Here is a 23,907-nt window from a genome sequence, read left to right as displayed (position 1 = left end):
CCTGCACTTTCAAGGAAGCGTGTGAGACACTGCTGAGAGCATAGAAAGCACTGTGAGTGTTGCTGGGTCTTCCATAGAAAGAAATATGTGCTGTGCAGCACTTGGTTCTGAAGTTCTAATCCTTCCTCTTCACTGTAAATATTTATTGTTTAGTGAGAAAAATGAGAGGAAAGGAACACTTGTGGAGTAGAAGGCAGTACTTCTTGTTTTCCAGGGGTATTCAAAAGATTTTGGCTGGCGTATTTGAAGTATGTGGCTTTCATGAGAAAAATTGGATCAAAGACTTCAGGTTTACATAAATATTCAGAGTTAACATGCTTGAATTTAACCAGAAAATTGAAATATTTAGGAGAAAAAAATAGTTTTTTAATTCAAATTGAATATTTAAGATCTATACTCAAATCTCATAATAACAAGAAGATAGAATAGAGATTGGCAGGCCCTAATGGACAAATGTTTTAATGCTTAAACCAGCTTCTAAAATCAGCAAATACAGAAATAATTTTTTTTAAACATTAATTTTTATTAATGACGTTCTGATCTGAATTCACAGCAGAAACTCAAACTCAGTGGACTTTGAAATCTTTTATTCTCAAAAAAATTGCAGTGTTAAAAACAAATGCATAAGACTAAAACATGGTGAAATAAGCAATGTGTGAGGTCAGTCCTTGTCAATGAATCCACTAAAGGATTATATTGGAAGAGCTTTGGATTAAGCCTTTATAAAACCCAGATAAACAGCACAGTTGGATAACTGAACTTTATCTTCACATTCAGCTGTTTACTGGCCAGCCTTAACAAAGCAATTTCATGAAACTTTTGTAAGAAGTCGGGCTCAGATATTTGGAGAACCTAAAGAGAAAACAACTTTTCTCTTTTTGTACCTTGCTTCTTTCAAGTATTGACATGAATATTGAATTTTTAAAATTCAGTTGTGAATTTCTAGAAAACTTCTGGGACCTCCCTACAGTGCTTTACATGAATGAGCACTTACTGGAGGCAAATTAAGCTTGTTCAAGCAGGACTGATGTTTACAAGAACCACAAAAGCCTGTCAAAATTTCTGATATAAAATGGTTTCCTCTGTGTGAATAGTATGGCAAGTTTCCAAAATATTTACAGAACTTCAAACAGTTTTATTTGCAATAACATACTCGTGCTTTCTATGTTGAAGCGAGAATAAAACAGGTAGAAACAAATGTTATTTATACCCTGTCGATTTTTATAAATTGTAATCTTGATCCTCGTTTTGAAATTATTTAAACTCATTTTTAAATCTTCTTTTATTAAAGTACTACTATTATTCCTTCCTGTAATAAGGTACCACAAACATAATAACAAATGCTTGCATGATAAATATTTTGCTTGTCTTCAGGTGGTCCAATGCTGGAAATAATATTTTGACTCTTAATGTTCTGACAGAAATGTCTGAGATTGGACAAACTGATGACTTCCAAATGCTATATTCATAATGGTTGTATGTTCTCTTCATCTCTCCTTTGAATGTCCATGTTGACTTAGTTTTGGCTTTTCTCTCTCCCAGCTGTTATGGACACTTGCTCATTGTTTAGAAGGTGTTGTTTCCAACTGCAGTTGTATGGTGAATGCAAATAAAGTTATAATAATTAGGAAAAGTGAAAGTTCCCTTCCCAGTGTATAATATTCAGTTGATTTGAGCTATGGCAAATTAGGACTTCTCATTAATTTTAGCGTGACTAGAACTATACCATGACTTGGATAAAGTTAACCAACCTTCATGAGAGTACCTTGTGCTTCTCTGAATTTTTTCTGTGTTGTTTAATATTCCTTGAAATTACTGGTGTATCATCTTTCTCCATTTAAACACCTTTTCCAAACAGAACATATCATGCTAAGATATTATAAATTATGGATCTACTCTGTTATTGACAGGCATTAAACACAGTATGACAGAACAGCTGAGTGGGTTGGGTTGGAAGAGACCTTTAAAGATTGCTTAGTCCAACCACCCTGCCACGGGTGGTGACACCTGTGAGCAAATCAGGTTCATTCAAGTAATGACCAGTTTGTCCTTGAACTCTTCCAACAAAGGGGCATCCACAACCTCTCCAGGCTAAACCACCCACTCTCTCTTAGCCATTTTCTTAGGTCTCCAGCACTGACCTTTTTCACAGAGCTCCTCTAGACCTGCTCCAACAGGTTGAAGATTTTTCTTTGTTCTGGGGATGCCAGAACTAGATGCAGTGCTCCTAATGCAGTCTCATGATATGTATTCTGTTTAAAACAACAATAAGCCAATTATTTTGGTTCGGGAAAAAATATAATAAAATACTCTTCAGAAAATCTGACTTGTGCCTGGATTTAACATTACTAATAAGTAAATATGGCTTTTTCTCCATCATCTGACAGAAAGATCCCTATTCTAAGTGGAAGGCAAGAAAACATAGGGTCTCCCCAAAAAACTGGAATGCATGTAATTATTCAATCAGGACAGGTGTTAGCACTATAGGCCCTCTCTTGCTTACCACACTTGACTCTTTCTCAGAATAAAACTATCTATAGTGCTGGATAAAAACCCCATTCATCACATAACTTTAAAATGTCTCTATCTGATATGTTGACATTTGAAAATATTATTTTTGGATATAGGGGTCAGAGGGAGGTGATGAGGGGTTGCTTATGAGTGATGCTGGCCAGAGCACCTGCTGTCTTTTCATACTGGAAAAACAAAGCACAACTTCCCAAGGCTGTGCAGCTATCATTAGTATGAAATATAAGCATAACGCAGAGTGAAAAACAGGGAGGTGGATGGGGTTTCCTTGCTGTGCTGACTCTGAGAAGGTTTGCTAGAGAGTTCTCAGCCTTCTTGGCAGAAAATAAGGAACAATATTAACTTCTTTTTATTTATGCTCCTGTGTAAAAGATTTCCTTATCATATCCCTTGCATAAAGTTTTATGATAACTCTTATGAGAAAAAAGATATTGACCTTCTCATCTTTTCCCCAATTAGTTTAAATGACATCTTTGTACTACTGCAAAAAGGACGAGGATGGGGATGCAGAAGAAAGCAACTTAAAAAAAAAAATAAATTAATATTTTTGGTTTAAAAAATCCAAGTCCTTTCTCGTTAATCATAATAGTGAGGGCCAAAAATGTTTAAAACATGTGTGTCAAATTTCTGAATTGCAGCATTTTCATAAGATAGATTTTTATCACTTGTAATTTTTCCCAAAGATGAGTAGCACAAAAGATTCCTTCCTTTGAATAAGACAAAGCTTGAGGGCTGGCGGAAATGCAAGTGAGAGAGCAAATGTCTTAACAAGTTCTGACTTTAATCTTTATAGGACTACTTGAAAACAATCTAAAATAGTTTATAAATATCACAGATACAATAATTTCTCCCACATGTCAGGTTTAACAGGACTTCTTATTGAACATTCAACGCTGATACTCAGCAGTTGAGGTTGAAAACTTCCATGTCATCTTTTCTTCACAAATACAAGTAGTGATTATGATAGAGCAAATAGCTAGTGAGTTAAATATTTTTTTTAAAGAAAATATGAACAAATTAATGTAGTAAGTCTATCTGGATGTACCAATCAGAATTTCGTGTTTATTATCAAAAGATATTTTGCAAACATATGGGTATTTGTTTCTTCTATTTCTCATTTGCTTTAATTGTACATTGGTGACTGGTGGTCACATCGATGAATAGTGCAATGCAGAAGGATAAATAGTATCCTTTAATTATCCAGGGCTTTTGCAACTGTGATCCCATCTCTTGGAGTCAGGAGAGTTTCTGTGTTTTGTAGTAATTTGTCAAATATGCAACCAAGTAAAACATCAAGTATTAAGTTGAATAATACCCACAGAGTTTATGTAGGATCCAGATAAAGCATCTAAACTACTTTAATCTTTTAAGAGGCAAGCAGACACTTAAAAAAGATAAGTTGAAATATAATATTATATATATTTATTAGTTTTGATACATTATTTATATTATTACATTATTGCCACTTGGGTATTCATTTGTGGGAATAACTACATATCATTGGATCCATTTGGCAATTCATACTGCATAAACTTTCCTCTAAATTTGTCCCCAGATGTGTGAAGATTGTCCATGCATTTTAAATGTCAGGGTGGCAGCCAGGCTCTTTCTCCAAAGAGCATATTCTCCATTATTTATCTCAATATGCCCTGCTAAACAGAAATTTTGATTCAACATTATGTCTTTCATAATTGTAGGATTTAAATAAGATCTGTTTTATTGACATTTGATAATTAAATTATTTTTAACCTAATCTATTTTAAGCATGATTTACTAAATCTCAGCCTCAGCCATACCATGAATTTAATTGGCTAGCTGGAAGGCAACAGAACAAAAGGCTCATTCTTCAAGCTTCAACATTTTGTACTTTTACCAGAATGGTTACATGGCTCCAACTCAGCAAAAGGAGCCACTTTGCTGAACACAGTGTGCAACTAAGCAATCACCAACCTCACTGCTTTCTGGAAAACTGCTGTTTTTATACATAGAGTTTTGGTAAGGATCTCAAGGTTTGTGGAAGGGGTTGGGTCAGAGGCAGAACTCCTTTCTATATTCTCAAAAAAGGAGAAAAGTGCAGTTGTTACAAGCAGGTTTCAGCATTTCTGAGAGGGATCTTCTAAATTCAACCTGTGCATAAATAAACGCAAATTATTTTCAGAAACTATGTTAATTTATATTTAAAATATACCTGGAATTAACCATAGAAATAACACAATCTAGATCCTTTTAGATATGAGAAATTGCTACATGATATAAGTATTCCCCTTCCCTCCCCACTTCTCATCTTTTCTTTTTTCATGGAAAGCAAATTTTTAGGCTACTTGCTTTGGCCAATTCATTTTGTCAATTGATTCAATATTGACACCTGTTTGATTGGCATGGTATCTAATTAACTGCTGTCCTGTGAGAGCTGCCTACAATTTTGTTTGTATGGCACATTTTTCAGTGCTCTTCAGACCTCTGATCTGATGTCTGACACACTTGAAGTAACTAGAGCAGAAATTTTGTTAAAGTTCAATACAGAGCGGAGCAATTTAAAGCTAGATTTGCACTGTAAGCTAAAAGAGTGTAAGCTCTCTTTGTGTGCAACTCAGGCTGCCTGCTTTGAAGTGGAATCCTATCAAGAAAAGCCCTCGAGGCCTTGTCAACGGAGGAGATCAACTGTGGTCTGGTAGATTATTTAAAGGTCATTATTTGGGAGGGATTTTTCAACAGAATTCATACTGTCTTTTTGACATGTGTGTATTTTTAAAACAATTACTATTGCATGTTTAGAAAAAAAATAATCTCTTTAATATTAAAAACTTGGAGGTTATAATTTTCACTGTAAGTTATGTGATTGTGCACAAATTGGGAGGAAAAGGATGTTGGACACAACTGTGCAGAATTCCACAAACTGCAATGGGCAGAACACAACCTGTTTGCAGGACAGATAGAATGGACTGACTGAAATGATAACATCTACACACCCCGATCTTCTTGAGACTCAAGGAAAAAAAAATCTTGCACTTCTGGGGGAAATTAGAAATGGTAAGAAAATGTGTTACAGTAATTTCATAATGCAAAAGGTGGGACTTTTTTTACCTTTCTGGAACCAGGCAGTGAGAAAGTTTCCTGTTATAAGAAATCCATGGTGTTTGAAGTTCTTTTTCTTCACAGGTTTTAAATTGCTAATCAGTGTAAACAGGCTTATTTGTCTTTTTACTTTGAGGAAAGGTGGAACAAATCCTAAGTAAAGAACACGTTCTATGGTGATTGCTATTAACCAGTGAGCTCTGTCCTTCCTGCAGCCAATGACTTGTTCCTCTCTGCCATCTTTTTTGAGAAAACTTGCACCTCAGAAAGACATACCAACTCTTAAAATTTATATGGCACTTCAACTCAGATAAGGAGTTTTGTGCAGCTGTCCTACAATGTATAGAATTTCTTCAGATACTATTATAACTATGGACTACATTGTAGTCTTATTTCATGTTCTCCATGAAGAAAATATAAAGTAAGTAATTGAAACAGTATTTTTAATGACCATCTGCTAAAAGCCAATCCTTGTGTCCTCCTGGCAAGGAATCTATGGTAAGTCCTTCCAGAAAGACTTCATGATGAGTTCTTATGTTAATGATACATAAATTGTTTTTATTGTCACTCATAAATAAGCTTACTACTAAGAATATCTCTTTCCACTCAAAATATGATGCTTTCAGTGGCAGTTTCTGTAACATCTCTCAAGAAAACTGTCTCGCTTATCACACCACAATTGATCTCTAAATATCATACCACAGTTGACTTGTAAATATACCACAACTGAGCTACAAATACGTAGCACTTTCACTTAAAATTAAAAAAGGTATATACTATGAGTGTGGATTGTGCATGTAGCAATACATGGCTGAATTAAAGAAGAGTGCAATGTTTATATTTTTGTGTCAGTTATACAAAGGTCTCTTGGGATGTGGTACTGATCTACTTCTAGGGATTAAACTGTCTCTAAATGAGAAACCTATTTCCAACCTGTCCAAATATGAACAATATTCAGATATTACTAAAAGATCTCAGAGGGATATTGGCAAATTGATTAAATTTAAATGTAAAGAAACTTGTGGGAAAATATGCCATACCTTGAAAACAAACGACTTAACAGCACTGAACTCAATATGAAATACTGAGTGAAGAACAGATTTCTTACTTGTTCCTAGATGTTATTCACAACTTCAATCTTTTTAAAGCAAAGCCAAGCAATCTGCCTTATTTTATATACCTCATCTTTCCTTTCAAGACTGAAAATTTCTCTAGGGCATAATGGGAACCTCACCTCAGAATAATAAATTTTTAATGTTAAAATAAAGGTTTCTCCACTGAAGGCAAGTTACTGAAATTCTAAGTTATCTAGTGAAATTAATGCATTTTCACAAACTATTTGAATAAGGATTGCAGTGAAAAACACTGTTATGACTAATTGGATTTAAATGGAAAATTGGTAGAAATGTGGATGCATTGTTTTGAAGATGTTAGCATTTTTAATTAGATTGAAAAATATAATTATGCTAGTGCAGCAAATGCTAAATCAGCTTTGAATGCTTCTTTTGTCATGTATTCAAATCAGTTATATTACTCAAATCCTATTCCACATGAGGAGAATGTAAAAACAGCACTAACTGGTTAGTAAATAAATCATTGTTCTATTTAAATTTCAATGTCTGAGGCCTTGAAACACTATTTGTAGTCAAATAACCTTAATAATTTTATCTCAATAAATTTTTAATATTTTTTTTTAGTAGTGAAGTGAAACTTGAGAGCTTTGTCCCTCAAAACCTGTTTTCTTCTCCAGAAAAAATAAAATTATATGGTATTGCAGTGCAAGACTACCTCTCAGAGTATTTAATCCACAGCTTTGAACAGTTCATAATGGAAATGCAACACAGAAGGAAAGACTTGCTTGTCATGATAAGTAGAAACATATTCTGTGTCTGGTGTTTAAGATTTGAACTAGTAAATTCACTTCCAGGTCAGGCTGAAAATGTTGGCGTTGTTCTTAAAACTCTACACTGTTAAGGATAATCCTTCTGATATTCTTAATTTCTAAGACAGGCATATCACAACTGAGATTGTTAAAGGCCCTCTGAAATGTGTGCCCTCCTTGACCAGAATTCAGTTTAAACCAAGAAGGGCTAACGACCTATATTTTGGTAGGTAGAAGAAAAAGTACCAGATTTTGGTTCTCTGAATTAAAGAAAACAAACTCCTTCCAAATCTCCCTACATCCTTTCCCTCTTGTCCTTTCCCTGTTCTGAGTTCAGTAGTTAGCCCTCTCAAATATGGGCACTGGAATGGGCTGCCCAGGGTGGCGGCACAGTCACCATCCCTGGAAGCGTTTCAGGAAAGACTGGATGTGGCACTTGGTTTGGTTGGCAGGCTGGAGTTAGGTCATTGTTAGACTTGATGCTCTCAAAGGTCTTTTCCAACCTAGCTGATCCTATAAGAAATTCCTGCTCTTGGAGATAAAGTTTTTCATCTTGAAAAACAGAATGAAAATAAAATATAATTCATAACAAGCTTCTATGCCAATAATAAAAAAAACCCATACATATTCATAAATATATGTATTTTCATACATGTGTATTATATTTACATGAATATAATTTTCACATATATGCATAAGTATGTACATGTATTTGTATGTATAAATATTAGATGTAAATATACACATATGTGTATACATGAAATAATTGCTTGCATGCTCCATGGAAACATGAGTTTCCTTGGAAGATGAGAACAAAACAGTAGGAACTTTTCCAGAGTTACAAAAATATTTCCAGTTCTGAGTGGAACTTATTAGCTTATACTAATAAATAAAAATATGATGATGCTGTCTGAAAATTAAGTTGTGTTTTTAAATTAAGCAGTCTTTTGCAGACTTGAATCCTTTTTCTAAATTAAACCAAACATTAAAATATCTGTGCCTGGACCTTTGGATCTAAGCAATGGATAGAAGATTTTCAATTCTGTAAGCTTCAGCAAAAGGCAGCAAAACACACCAAAAAGCTACCAAGACCTTCAACATAAAGTAGAGTACTTTCCTGGAAGCTTAGATTAATAGGAGCTATCCTGATACACCCAGAAGTAATATACTATAGTACATTTCCATGACTGACAAGAAAAAAATGTGATGTCAATTTTCTGGTTTATTCTCACAGATGTAGAACAACTTGCTAATGTTTAACTGCTTTCTTTCAATATATTTATTACATGACAGAAATACAAAGTAAATTGCAACTGAAATTTTCTATTGTTACATTAAGAATGTTAATAAAAGCACGGGTTTATTCATAGCAATTTCTCAAAGTCAGCACTTACTAAAGAAGTTATAAAAGGCAACAGAAAGACAAGCAGAACTGCTTAGATAACTGGTGAAAGAAAACCACCATCCATTATTTCCATGAAGGTACATAAAATAAAACAAAAAACCCTCAATGGAATAACAAAATGGAATTTCATATGCTGCACAAATAAACCAAACCCCACAACAGTCCTTCCATTCACTTTATTTGTAGATATCTTCTTTTATCAGTTTTCAATATCTACTTGAATAGCAAAAATGTGGAGTGCTTTTGCCTCAAAGCCTTCCCTACTGCATATATTTTTAAGGGCCCGAAGAGTTTAATGGACTAGATTTTCATCTACTGCACCTCCAGCAGTCTAGCATTAGATATTTCCAGAAGAAAGTCAATGAAAGATTTTGGAGCATTTTTAAATATGGCAGCAGAATCCTGCTTTTAAAACATAGAAGTTTGACATAGATAGGGATATTTCTCATGTTTTATATAACAAGGGCAATGTACGTGATTAAGTAATATTTTATTTATTTTTTTAATGTTGGAGAAGATTTCTAGTGCTATCAAAGTAAAACAAGTATCAAGAACATTTGTGTGAATCTAGTTATGTAGTTCTTGTGCCTCATCTTGACTTCCCTTTTGACTTCTTTTGAAAAATTTATGTTTGTCTTGTCCTTTATCTTCTGTGGGCTCAATACATGCGGGTATGCAGCTTTGCAAACGCTGCATCTTCAGACATGGCACCAATGAAAGCACTTTTATACTTTTATTGTCACAGCAAAAGGTATCTTGCTGCTGCATAAATAGCAAGATATAAAACATAAGTGTTGAAGTGAAGCCCAGGTGTTGATCCTGTGATAAGGCTTAATTACAAGAGTTATTTTAGGTAAGATTCTCTGATTGACATTGGCAAGATTTTCTGACTGAATCTGTGGTGCTAGGAGGAAAAGAGAAACTTGGCGGTATTATTGAGTTTCTGCTCTCTGGTTGGTTTACAGAGGAGATTAATTAGATGCTTTGAGCTACCAGAAAGCAATCAGAGATGTGTTGGCAACTGAAAAGCTAATAATAAGACAATAGAATATTTAAAAATTTCTAATATGCAACAGTACATAAACTTACTACTGAGAAAAGGGTGGTTGCAAAATGTTATTTTTAAAACTAAGAAAAATAAATGTATATGGACAAATAGGAGAGCACCTTTTCAGAATTGTGCAGAGTAACATATACTTTCACATCTGTTTCTACTATATACTACATGTAAACTAGTTAATAATAAATTGTTGATCCAACATAGCCTCAAATCTAAATTTTTATCTATTTACTTTAAAGAACATACTCAGAACCTGCAGGCTGCAGTATGCCTACAGACCTGAAAGGAGTTTTCGAGGCGAGAACTTTTGCATTTTTACATACTTTTTAATTGATTACTACAATGGATTATTTCATTTAAAATAATGGCTTCAAATTTTTTTTCCGAATTGCATATGCTAGCATGGTGAAACACACTGCTATTTCTTCTCTTTGTGTCCTCTGTTTGCATTTTGTGCTTCCAGCTTTGACAGCTTTGTCAATAAAAAAGGAACGTCTAAGAGATAGGTATAGATCTGACAGATAGTCCTATAAGACATAAATCACAAAACTTGCACCCTAATTTTTCTACATAAGTCAACCTATATACCAATGACACTGGCTTGTATCTGCTGAGTACCTGTAGTCACTTAGAAACTCCAGAGATGGAAGTGTGCATTTCCAGAATGCTGCAGAATTAATGAAACCAATACAGACTGGATCAGCTCAGCTGTCTTTTATGACTGTATGCTCTGATTAGATATTCACCCTCATCATATTACCATTTACATGGACCTGATTAAAATGTGGTTTCATATAGACTGAAGAAGTTTCAGTTGTACATTTATAGTTGCAAATCATTATATTTCCAATACAAAGAGATGCTTGTGGTTTAATTGGCCAAATTCAGTGACTTTCAAGCAACCAGTGAACAGCTCTGCTAGCATTACCCAAAACAGTGACAAAGAGGAGTGGCAACATACCCTAAGTATAATCCTAGAATTGAAGACTAAGACATACTTTCCTAAATGTCCCAAAATATGTTCGCATAATGAATGTGACATTGCAAAGAAGGGAAATAATGGTTACATCCCTCTGTAGGGTGCCAATTAATATTTTTGAACTTTGAGTTTTGAATTTTCCTTTCTTTTTTCAGTTTGTCTTACCACTTTGCCACATTTGCTATCAGATCTTCCATGAATACAAAATACTCAAATGGATGAAAATGGATGAGTTGCTACACATCTATGTCAATAGTTTTTTGGCTATTTATTGCTGTAGCACAGGAACTGACAAATGGAGCATAGGATACTGAAAGTTTACAAGAGCTATTATTATGTTAGCACTGTTAGCTAAAAGTTCTGAATACCAGTTTTTAACTCTTCAAATTGTTTTGTTTGGGTAAAATGATTGTATAATTTTCTCTTCATTTATATCACTGGTTTCTATTTCCTGTTGTTTAGATGTAGCAACTGGGACTATTTCTTGAAGCAAATAACTATAAACAACCCCAAACTTTGCATGATATAGATATACTGCCTACTATGTTTCCCAAACAATTCTTAAAATCAATGTTTACTCTTTAATTACTTATATCTTAATCATGCTTAAGAATGTTTATAACTCACAGTGCAAAAAAAAAAAAATTACAACTGTTTGATTTATACTTCAAAATTTCTGATTGTAAGAAAAAGGCTCTAGCTGTTATCTTATAAACAAGGCTCATAACAGCTGACTACATTTTACTGATTAGGAAGCATTAGGATCTACGAAGATTTATTAGGTTTTTATCACACTCATGTGACATAACTCATAAAACAACTGTACATATGGCTTTTTTGGTGACATTTGGAGGAGTTTGAGAAATAAAGGGAAAAGGTTTTTTCCTCCTGAAAACACACGTCTTGTGATTAAGTAGTCAGGCATCCATGCATTTAATTATTGTGCACACCTCCTATTTAAATCATCTTCTTGTCTGACAATTTTCCTCTCAACAAATAACTATAATTCTTTTCTTGTAGCTTTGGTTCAGCCTGATTATCTTCAGAACCTCTGTCAAAAGGGGAAAAAGAAAGACCGTCCATTTCCTTTGTCAAAAGTTCAGACAATGTCTATATACATCTTTATCACATATTAATGCCTTCTAGATGCTGCAAACTGCTGAAAAAAGAGTACTGAATTCTTGGCTGAAGACTTCTAAATAAAGGGAGCGCACTAACCAGGGCCACAAGACTTCTTGTGGTATAAATGCATTAAGCATATCATGATGTATACTGAATGTTCCTGTAGAGCAGTAAGAAGTGTTAAGACAAATTGCCCCTACTTGAATGAAAAGAAAAAAATGAGTAATGGATCTTTTTCATTCCAAACTCCAACAGCTTTCCAGCATGGTCCAAGCATACATCACAGTGGGTATACAATTGATTCAAGCTATATTTCTTCAATACCAGTAGGAAACCTGAAGTCAAATAGACAAGGCACTATATGCCACAAAGCAAGTGAGGCCTGGGAAAATGTCCCATCTGACTCCAGGAGAAATTACAGGGGGAAGGCAGGTAATCTGAGGCAGCTAAACTATACAGTGCAAGATAATCCTGAAAGAAAAACATTATCTTCATATAATGATGTTTTTTCTTTTACTGAACAGAAAGAACTCCAGCTATAGGTTACAGCTAGAAAGATAGAAATACTTAGTTTATGCATTTTAAACACACATGGGTACATGTGTCATAACCACTTAGTGTGATCTGGTATACTTTAGAAATGTGCCAGATGTCTAGTTTGTATGGCTAGGACATTCTTGTTAGGAAAAGGAAAAATAATTCTGAAACTTGTTAAATCCTCTCAAAAAATGCCTGTTACAACACTACTCTTTCTATCCGTCTAAAGCAGTTGTTTTGTTGGTTTTTTTCCTACACTAAACAGCTTTCTAGTCTTGAACACCCTGTTTTAATATCCTTCTTCTTACATGACATTTCCCTAGTAATTTTGGTTGTGCTCTCTTCTCTTTTTTGGACATCAAACTGCCTATGACAAATGTTCTCAATGCTTCCCTTGAGGTGCCAAACATATAAGGAAAAAACCACTTGTTTATATCTAAGTCTGCTGGAGTTAAAGGCATGCAACTCTCTTAATTTCATTATATATCTTCAGACATAAAGTGAAGGTGAAATCACATCAAAACTTTCAAACTTTTTCCTCTTTCTTATTTTTTGTATAAATCCTAACCTTTCCTATTATTTAAGCTCATATGGAAGGATGAAAAGGCTACTTCAATGGAGTAAACATCCAAATCATATCACATTTGAAAAATACAACAGTTTCTTCACTAAACTTCCATCAGACCTCTTATCTTTGTAATTATTTCTAGTTGTCATTCCCCAGCTGACTATCCTGACCTCCATCCTATCCAAGACCTTCTAGAAAGAGAAGACACAAGTACTGAAATATTTTTGGAATATTTGACGGTCCATGTCTCTGAATTCCTTTTAATCACAAATTAAACCTATTTGCCTATTATGTACATAATTCTTTCCATGTAATTTTATATTTTTGTTTACATTTCAAAAGCAAGAAAGATAAAATCTGTGCACATTTATTAATTTATCATCAGTAAAAATAAAACAGTAGATAATTTTTCATAGATCCCACAGAATTTAGTTTTCAAAGTTAAGCGTAACCCCCCTACCCACAGAAATGCTGGTTCAAAATCTCTTTAAGTGCTTTCAGCCTCTATGTTTGCAATAAAGGAATTATTCACTCATGTAAATTAGAATTTGGCTTGTCATGAATATCAAAATGATAAAGCAGCACCATAGTGCAGAAACCAGTATTCATGCTGATCTCACATTGGAGTAAATCAAAGGAATAAGTCCAGTGTAAAACCAGAAGGAGAACCAGTCCTCTGAAACTAAAATCTTGTTTTTAATTTAATTTTTATTTATCTTGAAGGGATGTACTTATTTTAAAAACAGATATAAACTTTTGTTTCTTTTTTTTGTTTGTTTGTTTGGTTTTGTTTTTAATGTGAACATCTAAAGTCCTAATTTAGTGATCCAATTTATAAACAGACTGTGATTAGATTAATATTCAAATTTAAATTCTTTGAGAGATCCTTTCACAGTTACAGGCCCAAATATTCCAAACTGAAATAATACTTAAAGGCTTTATCCACTGTTAGGGGCTACTTTTATCCACTCTTGGAGCAAATATTAATGAGCTCAGCTAAATCATGTTACTTTGACTACTAGTCTGCTTAATGTCTAACTTGCTCTTTTGCAAGGTAGCATATTTATATATCTATCACACCCACGTGCCACCTTCCTGAGCAAACTGCCTATGTATTTAAGGGTGATTTTTTAAACTGATTTTTTTGTAACTGAGGTTGATGACTTGAATATCTGTTTCAGCTTTAGCTCCTGAGTGAAATGGAAGAAAGCTTTTTGTTTACCTTAAGTACTTTAAAATTTTTCAAAGGCATTACTATGGCTATAGTGAATTATACTTTTGTTTTCACATTCTAGACAACACTAAAAATACAAAAATTTCCAGCTGGATATATTTCAGACTAATGACCCATGAACCACACTGTTTGTACCTGAGACTGAGCTTGTGCTACATGTTCATAGCAAGAGTATACAGACTCCATAGACTGGAAAACAATCAATTGAGCCACTCGTTTTTATTCTGTTTTATAAATTAATCTCTGCATTGGTGTTTTCACCTGAATCTCTTCTGCTATGGAAAAAATGCACTTCACTTAATGAAGAAAAATATTCCCTCAAAGTTTTTGTAACTATAAATGCAAGACAAGACAAATAGCAAGAGAGGAGAGAACAATGCAGCCAGTGGTCCAACCAGCTCACTGCAAGGATTAGGTTGTGTCATCTCCCTGTGTCCAGAGAACAGTGTGACTCAGTAATGATCCAGAGGCTGAATTATCATAGCTGGAGGTTCCTGAGTTCATACAAACAATCCTAACATTTCAGACAGGGCCAAGATTTGGATGTATAAGAGACTTTCAAGATGTTTTTTTTATCAGTTTTTCCTAGTGCTTCTCATGGCATTCAGACGGTTCAGTGAACAGATTTGTCCCAAAATTAATTTTATATTTTTTACTAAGAGTTAGTTTCTGCTTGAATCAAATTCCTGAACTACCTTCATTGAATAAATACTGACCCCCCAATTTATTAACTCTAATCTACGGTAAAATATTTTTATGTCTTTAAAACAGCATAGTATTCAAACTCTCAACAGATGCAATTTACAAACTTCTTATATTTCTCATTCTCTCTTTCTTTTCTCCTCCAATGGTAGAGTCAGCAGTGAAGCCATTCAGAATAAAGTGCTATTTCATAAGACAAAGACAAGCCGTTTCTGCTATCTAATCGCAGAATATCATCTTTGGTTTATTTCAGAGCATCTTTCAGAGCATGTCTCTGCTTAGAATTAATAGCTTCTTACCCCCATGATTAGACTGACTGAAATAAATACTCTGAGTGGGTTCCTATCATGTGTCACTGTATGTGTTTAGTATGCAACAGAAGTCTACATCAAAAGTGGTATATTTTTGACAAGTATTAGGAAAGATACCCAAATTCAAGCCTGTGAGTTGATGATGTTTAACAGATGCTTGATAATGCTCCAGACTGACTATTACACTGCAATAGCTTTGGGGGTATTACAATATATCACACAGAGCATCTCCATAATAATATCTTTATGTCATAATGATCATTAAAAATTCCCCATGCAACATTCTCAGGATATACAAATGACTTATCAAAGTTCATCAATATTTTATCATATTCTGTTATGTCTGTTACTCACTAAAAATAATTTACATCATGGAATTGGTATACATTCATAGCCAAATAGAAAATTATTTTTTAAATTACACAAAAAAGACCCATCAGAGATGCCTTAAAGAATGTAAGGGCCAGCAGATGACTGAAATGTAATGAAATAACTCAAAAAAGGTGCATAATAATAATAATAATAATAACAAAAACATATATACAAATGTAAAAAAAGGAATTATTGCTCTATATATACTGAAGCAGGAGGTGTGGCTTCACCCCAGCCAACAACTACATAACACACAAGCACCACAAGCACTTGCTATATCCCTCCAACAGGAAGAGGAGGACAATCAGAAAAAGTACACCCTGTAAGATAAGAATAGCTTCATAAGTGAAATAGAGTAAAACAATAAAAAAAAATAAAAAAAGATGTTTTGATGTTGTTGCTATTGTTGTTGTGACAAAAAGGTAGATAACAAAAATAAAGGCCAGTAAAACCTGAGAAAGACAAGTGATGCTCAATCAATTGCACGCTACTCACTGGCCAATGCCTGGCCAGTGCCCACGCAGCCATCAGCATCTCCCAGACATCTTCCCCCAGATTACATATCAGGCATGATGTTGTATGTTATGGAATTTCCCTTTGGTCAGGTCAGGTCAGCTCTCCTGGGTGTGCTCCCCCAAAATTTCTTGAGCACCTCTTCACTGGGAGAACATGGCAAATTGAAAATTCTTGGACTCAGAAGAAGCACTGTTTAGCAAAAACTAAAACATAACAGAATGGCAGAATCACATAGTTGACTAGGTTGGAAAAGTCCTTTAAGATCATCAAGTTCAACCCATGACAAATCAGTGTGTTAGGAATATTATGCTTCATATGTTAGGAATATTATGCTCCAACTAAATTAAAAAAAAAAAAAAACAAACAAAAAACCCCCAAAAAAACCAAAAAACAAACAGCAAAAAACCAGCATTGTACCACCTACAAGGAAGAAAATTGACTTTATAGCAGCTGAAACTAGGACAGAGGGAAAAATTCTTACATGTCTTTAAGGGCTATTTGAAGTGATTAATGACCATGTGACTAAGAGTACTTTAAATAACGTAGCAAACTTGGATTTCCATGTTGATAAGTAACTGGCCCTGGAATTTTCCTGATTAAGATCAGTTTTAGTGTCTAATCACTACATCACAGAAAAGCAGACTTATTCAATTTGTAAGTGTAAAAGTACAGGACAGCATCAAAGGAAAACTCTTCATATCTACTTACTATAGAGATAAATGTATATGTGGAGCTAAATGAATAATACCTATACATAGTTACAATGGTTTATAGCAAGTACCTTCAAAATATATGCATGGCACTATAAATCTAAACTCTGAATCTTGAATATATATTTTTACTTATGAATATTATAAAAGCACAATTTTGTGAAAGGAGCGTTATTTTTAGGGAAACAATTAAAATCATTGCATAATGTATTTTTTCATGTATCCTTTAAGCTTTTTCTGAAGTGCTTGAAACAAGCTCAGCATTTAATTTTAATTACTGTTACACAGTGCAAATAATAAGATAAATGTATTATAATTTATTTATGCAATACTGTATTCTTATATACTTTAAATTTAATTTAATGTTGGCCAGCAGCACATCTGGTCAGCTTCAGAGCATCTGGTTGAATTGATAAATGTACAGTTGCATAAGATAGAATGGTCTTGGGTGACCCATTTTGTTTGTTGTTTTGTATTCATTCTGGCTATTCCAAATCTTTGACATGCTTTTCTGTTACACACAAGTGCAAAACCTTAGGATACAATAATAATTATGCTATCAATGAAAAAAGAGTCTATTTTCATCCAAGTGCAGAATTCCCTAAGGAAATCATACTGGTTCAACAATTAAACTGTGCTGTATTCTGTATACTGATCTGTGCAATTTAAGCACTAAATATCCATAAATAGATGCACATATGTGATATTAGAATATAACTTTCTATACATGCATATATTTAAAAATAAATTGCTAAAATAACATGAAAACAGGAATTCCTTCAAAACTCTGTGATTTTACCCTCTCTTTCTTACAATTAATGATGTTTAAGACAACTTAGATACTGTATTTGGAGGAATGAGATAAAAGCTTCTGCCAGTTATTTCAGGGTAGGGGCAATTTGGAATATAGATATGAGTGCTTGCCTCCACTCTCATGCAATTACATAGGCAGAAAAAGGGAAAAGCTGAGCAGCATGATGAGATTGAATTTTCGTTATCCATTAAGAATTTAGCACATTTTTGAATAAGGAAAAATTAGATCAAGGAAGAAATTCTTCTTGGTGCTGATTAGATCACAAATAGAAAGTACATAGAGCACTTATGAATTTAACAGAAAAAAGAACATGAAAATGTGCAGAAGAAATGGACTGGACAATTAACTTCAGAACAAAAATTGTTTGAAAGTTGTTTCACTTAAAGGAGATTCTTAAATATAAAAACTCCCCTTGAATATAGCATTTGACTTATCTAAAAGCTTTCATGTCTTTTAGCATATTTCAGCTCTTTTACCACTTGCTGCTCAAATAAATGAGCAGAAAGTGGTAAAAATTATTCATTTTATCTATGAATAAAAAAGCAGAAAGTATGCTAAGAAGGTTTGAGGTTCACTGGAAGAATTATTTGGTCAGAAACACACTAACTGTGCCTACAGAGAGTCAAAGACAATTTAGTCCACAAGCATAGATGTCAGTCTCTTATTTCTTCTCCTGAGCAATGAAATATACCTTACGCTGCAATATGTATAAATGGAACCCTGTATCTACTTCGGTATGTGTAACAAATGGTAACCATAAATTTCTGTATTAATTAAATTATTTTAATCTTTATCCAAAAATGCCATTTACTTCTGGGATCAGCCAGTTTCAGTGCTCTCATTCATCTAGAAAAATTAAGAGGAAACTTTAGTAATTGCCTAAGAATTTACACATTTTATCATCATTAAGAAACACTTGCTACAGCAAGGAACCCTAATGGTTCTAACAAGCTCCCATGGGGAGGATCAAAGACAGTTTAAACAGGGTAGATTGCACAAAAAGAGGCAGACAAAGAGTCCAGGGGGGCATATAGATGACTGGGAGAGTAGAAGTTGTTTTATATTAGATTGGAAGGAAACAAACTTAAAGTACAAGTACATTTTGTGTGGTCACACCAATTGTTCCCTAAGCCTCATAAAAGCTACCAAGCCACTGTCAAGATATTGTTGGATTAAAGGTAAAACTTTTTCTCAGAGGCAGGACACATTAGCTCAGGAACAGAACCATGCTAATGTTGCCACAGAAACATGCCCCAGAAAAATCACTACGAACAGAAAAAACTCATATTTGCCATCCATGCTCAATTCAAGCAAGGTGCCACATTTGCTTGCAGTGAAATCTGAGTTTGTAAAGAGATTAAATGCACACATATGGGAGGTTTAAAAAATCCTTTCTTCATCCCCTATCACAAATTGCAATGCCTGATTCAAACTGCTAAATGAAAAGACGGATGAACAGCCCCTCAGGTCCCTGAAAATGAAGCACAGGTGCACAGAAGACTGCAGGGCTGTACGTGGTTGTATACACAGAGAAATACATTCGAGTCTGCTCTGGGAATCACAGGATGACAGCAAATTCCCCTGAGGTGTGTAATGGTGAGATGGCTCTTGCTGGAGACTGCTGTCTCAGAAATTGTAAAGAATACAGCAGTGCAGCTGTCACATAACAGTGGTGGTGGCTTTCTGGGCAGGAGGTGTCCCCTGGAACACCTCCTGCTTCTGCAATTTATTTTTGTCAGCCAAATTACAATAGTGTTGAGCTGCTGGAGTCTATCCCAGGCTGAGCAAATATGAATGAAAGGTGTGAGCATGGCAGTCACCAAAGATTTTAAAATACCGTGATATAGCATCACAGCGTCCTAAGTCCTGCAGTTTCAAGGGTGACATCCCAACAAGTCAGAGTAGTCACAGTTCTTTGTGCATGCACATACATTAATCTTAAGACAGGGATCCATTAAAAACAGATTTTTAATGGAAAATTTGCATAAATCTGTTAGTGTGAAATGAGAAATGAAAGGGCAAGGCCCAAGTCTCCCTGGAAGTACCATATGATGGGCTGGAAGTAGGCATGTTTTTCTTCTTGTGGTTGTCTGCAAAAAAAGCTGCTTCTGGAGCTTGGCAGGTATAAATCATCCCCACCTCCTAAACTACTGCAGTAAGAGAAAACTCTGCTATATATAGGCAGGCTAATACCTGCTTCCCCTGGCAAGTCATCTCTTCTGGCCTGCTAGGACAGAGGATGACACAGAGTACCTACACCCATATCTCTTAGTTGTAGGTGAGTGCTCTGATCATGGGATAGTCTCACACAGTATTCTGCTGCTTGTTGTTATTGAAATTATTTCACTATGCAGAAAAATTCAACATTCATTAAGCCAGAGAGAAGTAAAAAAAAAAAAAGGACGACATACATACCTGCAAGGGGGAAGCTTATATTCCGGTCTCCACTTTGGTTTAAAGTGCTTAAAAATCTCATTCCAAATGAAATAGTCTCACTAGAAGAATTGGAAAGAGCTGCCCTGAAAATGCCCTGTATTTTGGATACTCCACAAGAAGGTAAGTGGAGATTCAAGTTCTTCTAGGCAGAATGAAAAATTAAAATTGGACCTCATATATTCAAGGTGATGGCTTTAACTGAAAAGCATTGGCTTAGATATGGCGATTCATTTAGCTTACCATTCTACTGCTTTGTGTCAGCCCCAGAAAGGCTATGTGAAATTTGAAAAGTACATTTAGGGGGAATAGAAAATTGGAAACAAGACATGGTAAAAGTTGGAGCAAGTTCAATTCAGACGTCAATGGTAGTATGTACTTGATGACATGGAAGGTTTCAGCATAAATGATGCATTGTTTCAGAAATACTTGATGGAACAGTACTTCTGTTTGGATTCTGGATATTCAGTATAAGCCATAGAGGGACTTTTCTTGGGTTTTTTTCCAACTTTGAATTATGTCTTGAAAAAAACCAAAACAGATAAGATTTTTGGTGAAAGATTATCAAGAGCTGAAAACACAAATATTTGCTGTTTTTGTTCCTGAAGTCTAGAAGTTTGATATTTTAAATAAAAAAAAGAGTTTTTTTCTAAAGAGATGCCAAAGAAAACCTGAGAGAATAGCATTATCAGTTGCAGGAGATCATAAAATAAGACACTGAACAAATACTCTGTATGTGTCATACCAGAATAAAATAAGGGAATGAATGCAAATATCTATTAGAATGTTTTATGTAAGTCAAAGTTCATCTCCATACAATTAAAAAATCCATGATGCATACTTGTGATTCTGTTTGCTGAAATTATTTATTCATATTTTTATTGTCTTTTGTTCTCCACAGCATTAATTTCTTCATGTACAATTATTATTGTTTATATTATGTAATCACGGGAGACCTCTAGACATCAGCCATGACAGAATAGAGTGCATCATTCAGGCCTTAATTTTTTAGTCTGATTTCTCTTCCCCATGACACTTCACACCACTAAATATTGCTGCTTCAACAGTTGCTTGCATGTGGAAACACCCATGTACACTCAAGTGTATTCCATGTATTTCTCCCACTACTAATTCTGCCACAGAAGATATTCAACCTAGAGGGCTGTTTCAAAATTTTTGGGAAAAGCTACAAGAAAGAATTATAAGCAACCAGCAAAATATACCACACCAAAAGATTAATGTCTTAGGTTGGGAAATGTTTACAAGTTTTGGCTATACAACTAAGCCAAGAAAAACGTCCTAGCAGGAATATGGTTTACACAAGCAAGATAAATAACTTACTCAAATCACAAAAAAAGTCACAAGTTTTTGTTAAAAAAAGAAATCTGAAACGTAGCACGAAGATTTTCATTTGTACACAATTCTTACTAAAGGGAAGCAGAACCCCTGCTAAGGACAGGAGTCATAGTCTCACCATGGTTTCCTGTAGATTATATTATTTATCACTCACTTTAATATTTAGTGCAGGTTTACCAGGATATTAGCTTTATTGAATGAGGCTACCTAAACACTCTTAAAATTCAGCCTGTGCCTTGCAAGGATTACTGACTAATACTGTTCAAGGCAGAGCTTCCCCAGAGAGGGATGTGCTCAGAAGAAATCCAAGTGACATGCGAAGCTGAAAAGCACTTGATTTCTTGATTTTATGTGCTATTCCAACATTCTAATGTATTTTAAACATTTTCTTGTTTACATTAAAATAAGACTAACCTAAAGAGTGTTTACAAAGATGAAAATAGGGCAAGCTTTTTTCTCCAGTATGAGATTTGAAATAACAAAATTAGAATTTACAGCTAGGGCCTAAGAATACCACCAGTCCTGCCTGTCCCTGCCCAGCCCCCTGGGTTCCCCTGCTCTGCTTAAAATCCAGGACCCCACACCAGCCCCACGGCCATCAGTTCCCACTCCAGTAATGCAGCAAGGCTGGACTCTCACTCCCCACAGCCTGGCCTGCCTGTGAGCCAGGCCAATCTGCAGGACCACATCCCATCCCTGCCTTGGCCTGTCTGTCTCCAGGGAAGAGCCCGAAGCACAGGCACAGGTTATATGTCTGCCCTGATCCTTCCTGGGGTGGTAGGAAGGGACAAGCTACCAGGCCCTTATCTGCCCCTCCCCACAGGGAGCTTCCACTGCTCTTGGATTCCTTGGCAGTCACAGCCCCATGTGTCCCTGACTCCACCATCTCAATCAAAATGTCCCTAGTCTAATTAAATACCAAAACTGAAACATTCCAAAAATCCTTTGCAAACCTCTGCTGCTGCCTCCTTTAGATCAGCTGTAGTCAGTGCATCTGCACAAGGTTTGAGCACATAGTGAAATGCAGCATTTGTCAAATTATCTAAGAACAATTTTTTTGGGAAAAAATGAGACAAAGGAAACAATGTGCTAAATAAACACAATGTGCTAACTGAACTGGCAGTCGCACAGAGAAAACTCCACCCTTCTGCTGGCTGTGGAGCTACCTTCGATTTCCACATGGATAGGTTCTAGGAGCAAGAAGCTTCCTAACACAGCCTCCGACTTTACCTTGAAGTAAACATTTCATTTATACAAATGAAAATTCAGGACTTTTAGACAGTCCAGGATTGGGGCATTTGTTGCAGAGGGTCATGTTTCAACATTGCTGCCAATTGTTTCTCTGGAAGCTTTCATTCTGCTCACTTCAATCAAGATATAGGTCCATATATCAAAACCAAATACAGAAATCTATCTCCACTCCCACATATCACCAGGAGTGCAAAGACATTCCCAGAGCCCAGAGGCTGCAGTCTTACCCTCTCCCACCCACCTTACAGCTGCTCGAGTGAGGCAGGGCCCTTATCTGAGTTTTGCAGATGGTCCCTTTAGGTGTCAGCCTGGCCCTGTGAAGAGTAATTGCAAGAGCTGGAGGAGTACAGCAGAATAATTACAGCAAGATATGAAGGAGCGAGATTTTAATAATTTATGAGATATACTTAAATTGACAGATTTTAATTACATCTTTATCAGTTCTTTATTTAAACTTCCACTGAAGCACAGCTAGAGAGTAAGCTAACATTTCCTGCTGTAGTGTACTATGAGCAAACTTGAAAAATGTAATTCCTGTGTTGACTGTTAAAATCACTTTAAATTTCTGATTAGTATATCAAAAATATTGTATAGGTGCATATTTAGTTAAAAAGCTAGAATGTAAATCTCTCCGATTTTTAGAAAAAAATTTCTTGCTGTAATAATAATCATTATATTTCTATAACACTATATAATGAATATAATAAAAAAAGAACAATTTACTTGAAGGTGAATTGCAGGTTTACTTTTTCTTAACCAATCAGTAGACTTCAGTTAAATTCCTAAATCACTAACTCAAGAAACTAGTACTGTGAAACAAACTAGTCTGTGAAATTTACTTTTCTACATATTTTGAAGTGTACATTAGTTTTTAATTTACTGCTAGTAACTCTTGGACCCTACAATCAGGATTCACTTCCCACACCAACCGAGACTTGACCTCACAGATGGTATGCATAATGTCTCCCACACCCGCATTTATATTTGGGTTGGTTTTCCAACCAACCCAAACCACTGTATGACTTATGGCAATTAATGGTGAATTACTATA

The 23,907-nt window shown here is 35.0% G+C and overlaps 1 long non-coding RNA gene across 1 annotated transcript; it reads right to left on the bottom strand.

Annotated features, from left to right (window-relative positions):
- Nucleotides 1-1,166: 1,166 nt before the first annotated feature.
- Nucleotides 1,167-23,156, bottom strand: LOC135289676 (uncharacterized). Its single transcript, XR_010352416.1, has 3 exons — nt 23,098-23,156; nt 2,142-2,252; nt 1,167-1,586 (listed from the first exon to the last, which is right to left on the bottom strand). It is a non-coding gene; the product is annotated as an uncharacterized LOC135289676 (long non-coding RNA).
- Between the last annotated feature and the right edge of the window lie 751 nt (nt 23,157-23,907).

This window comes from Passer domesticus, chromosome 1 (genome assembly GCF_036417665.1).
Source record: "Passer domesticus isolate bPasDom1 chromosome 1, bPasDom1.hap1, whole genome shotgun sequence".
NCBI classification, from domain to species: domain Eukaryota; kingdom Metazoa; phylum Chordata; class Aves; order Passeriformes; family Passeridae; genus Passer; species Passer domesticus.
The sequence above is the reverse complement of the archived record's forward strand: the minus strand, read 5'-3'. Positions and strand labels throughout refer to the sequence as shown.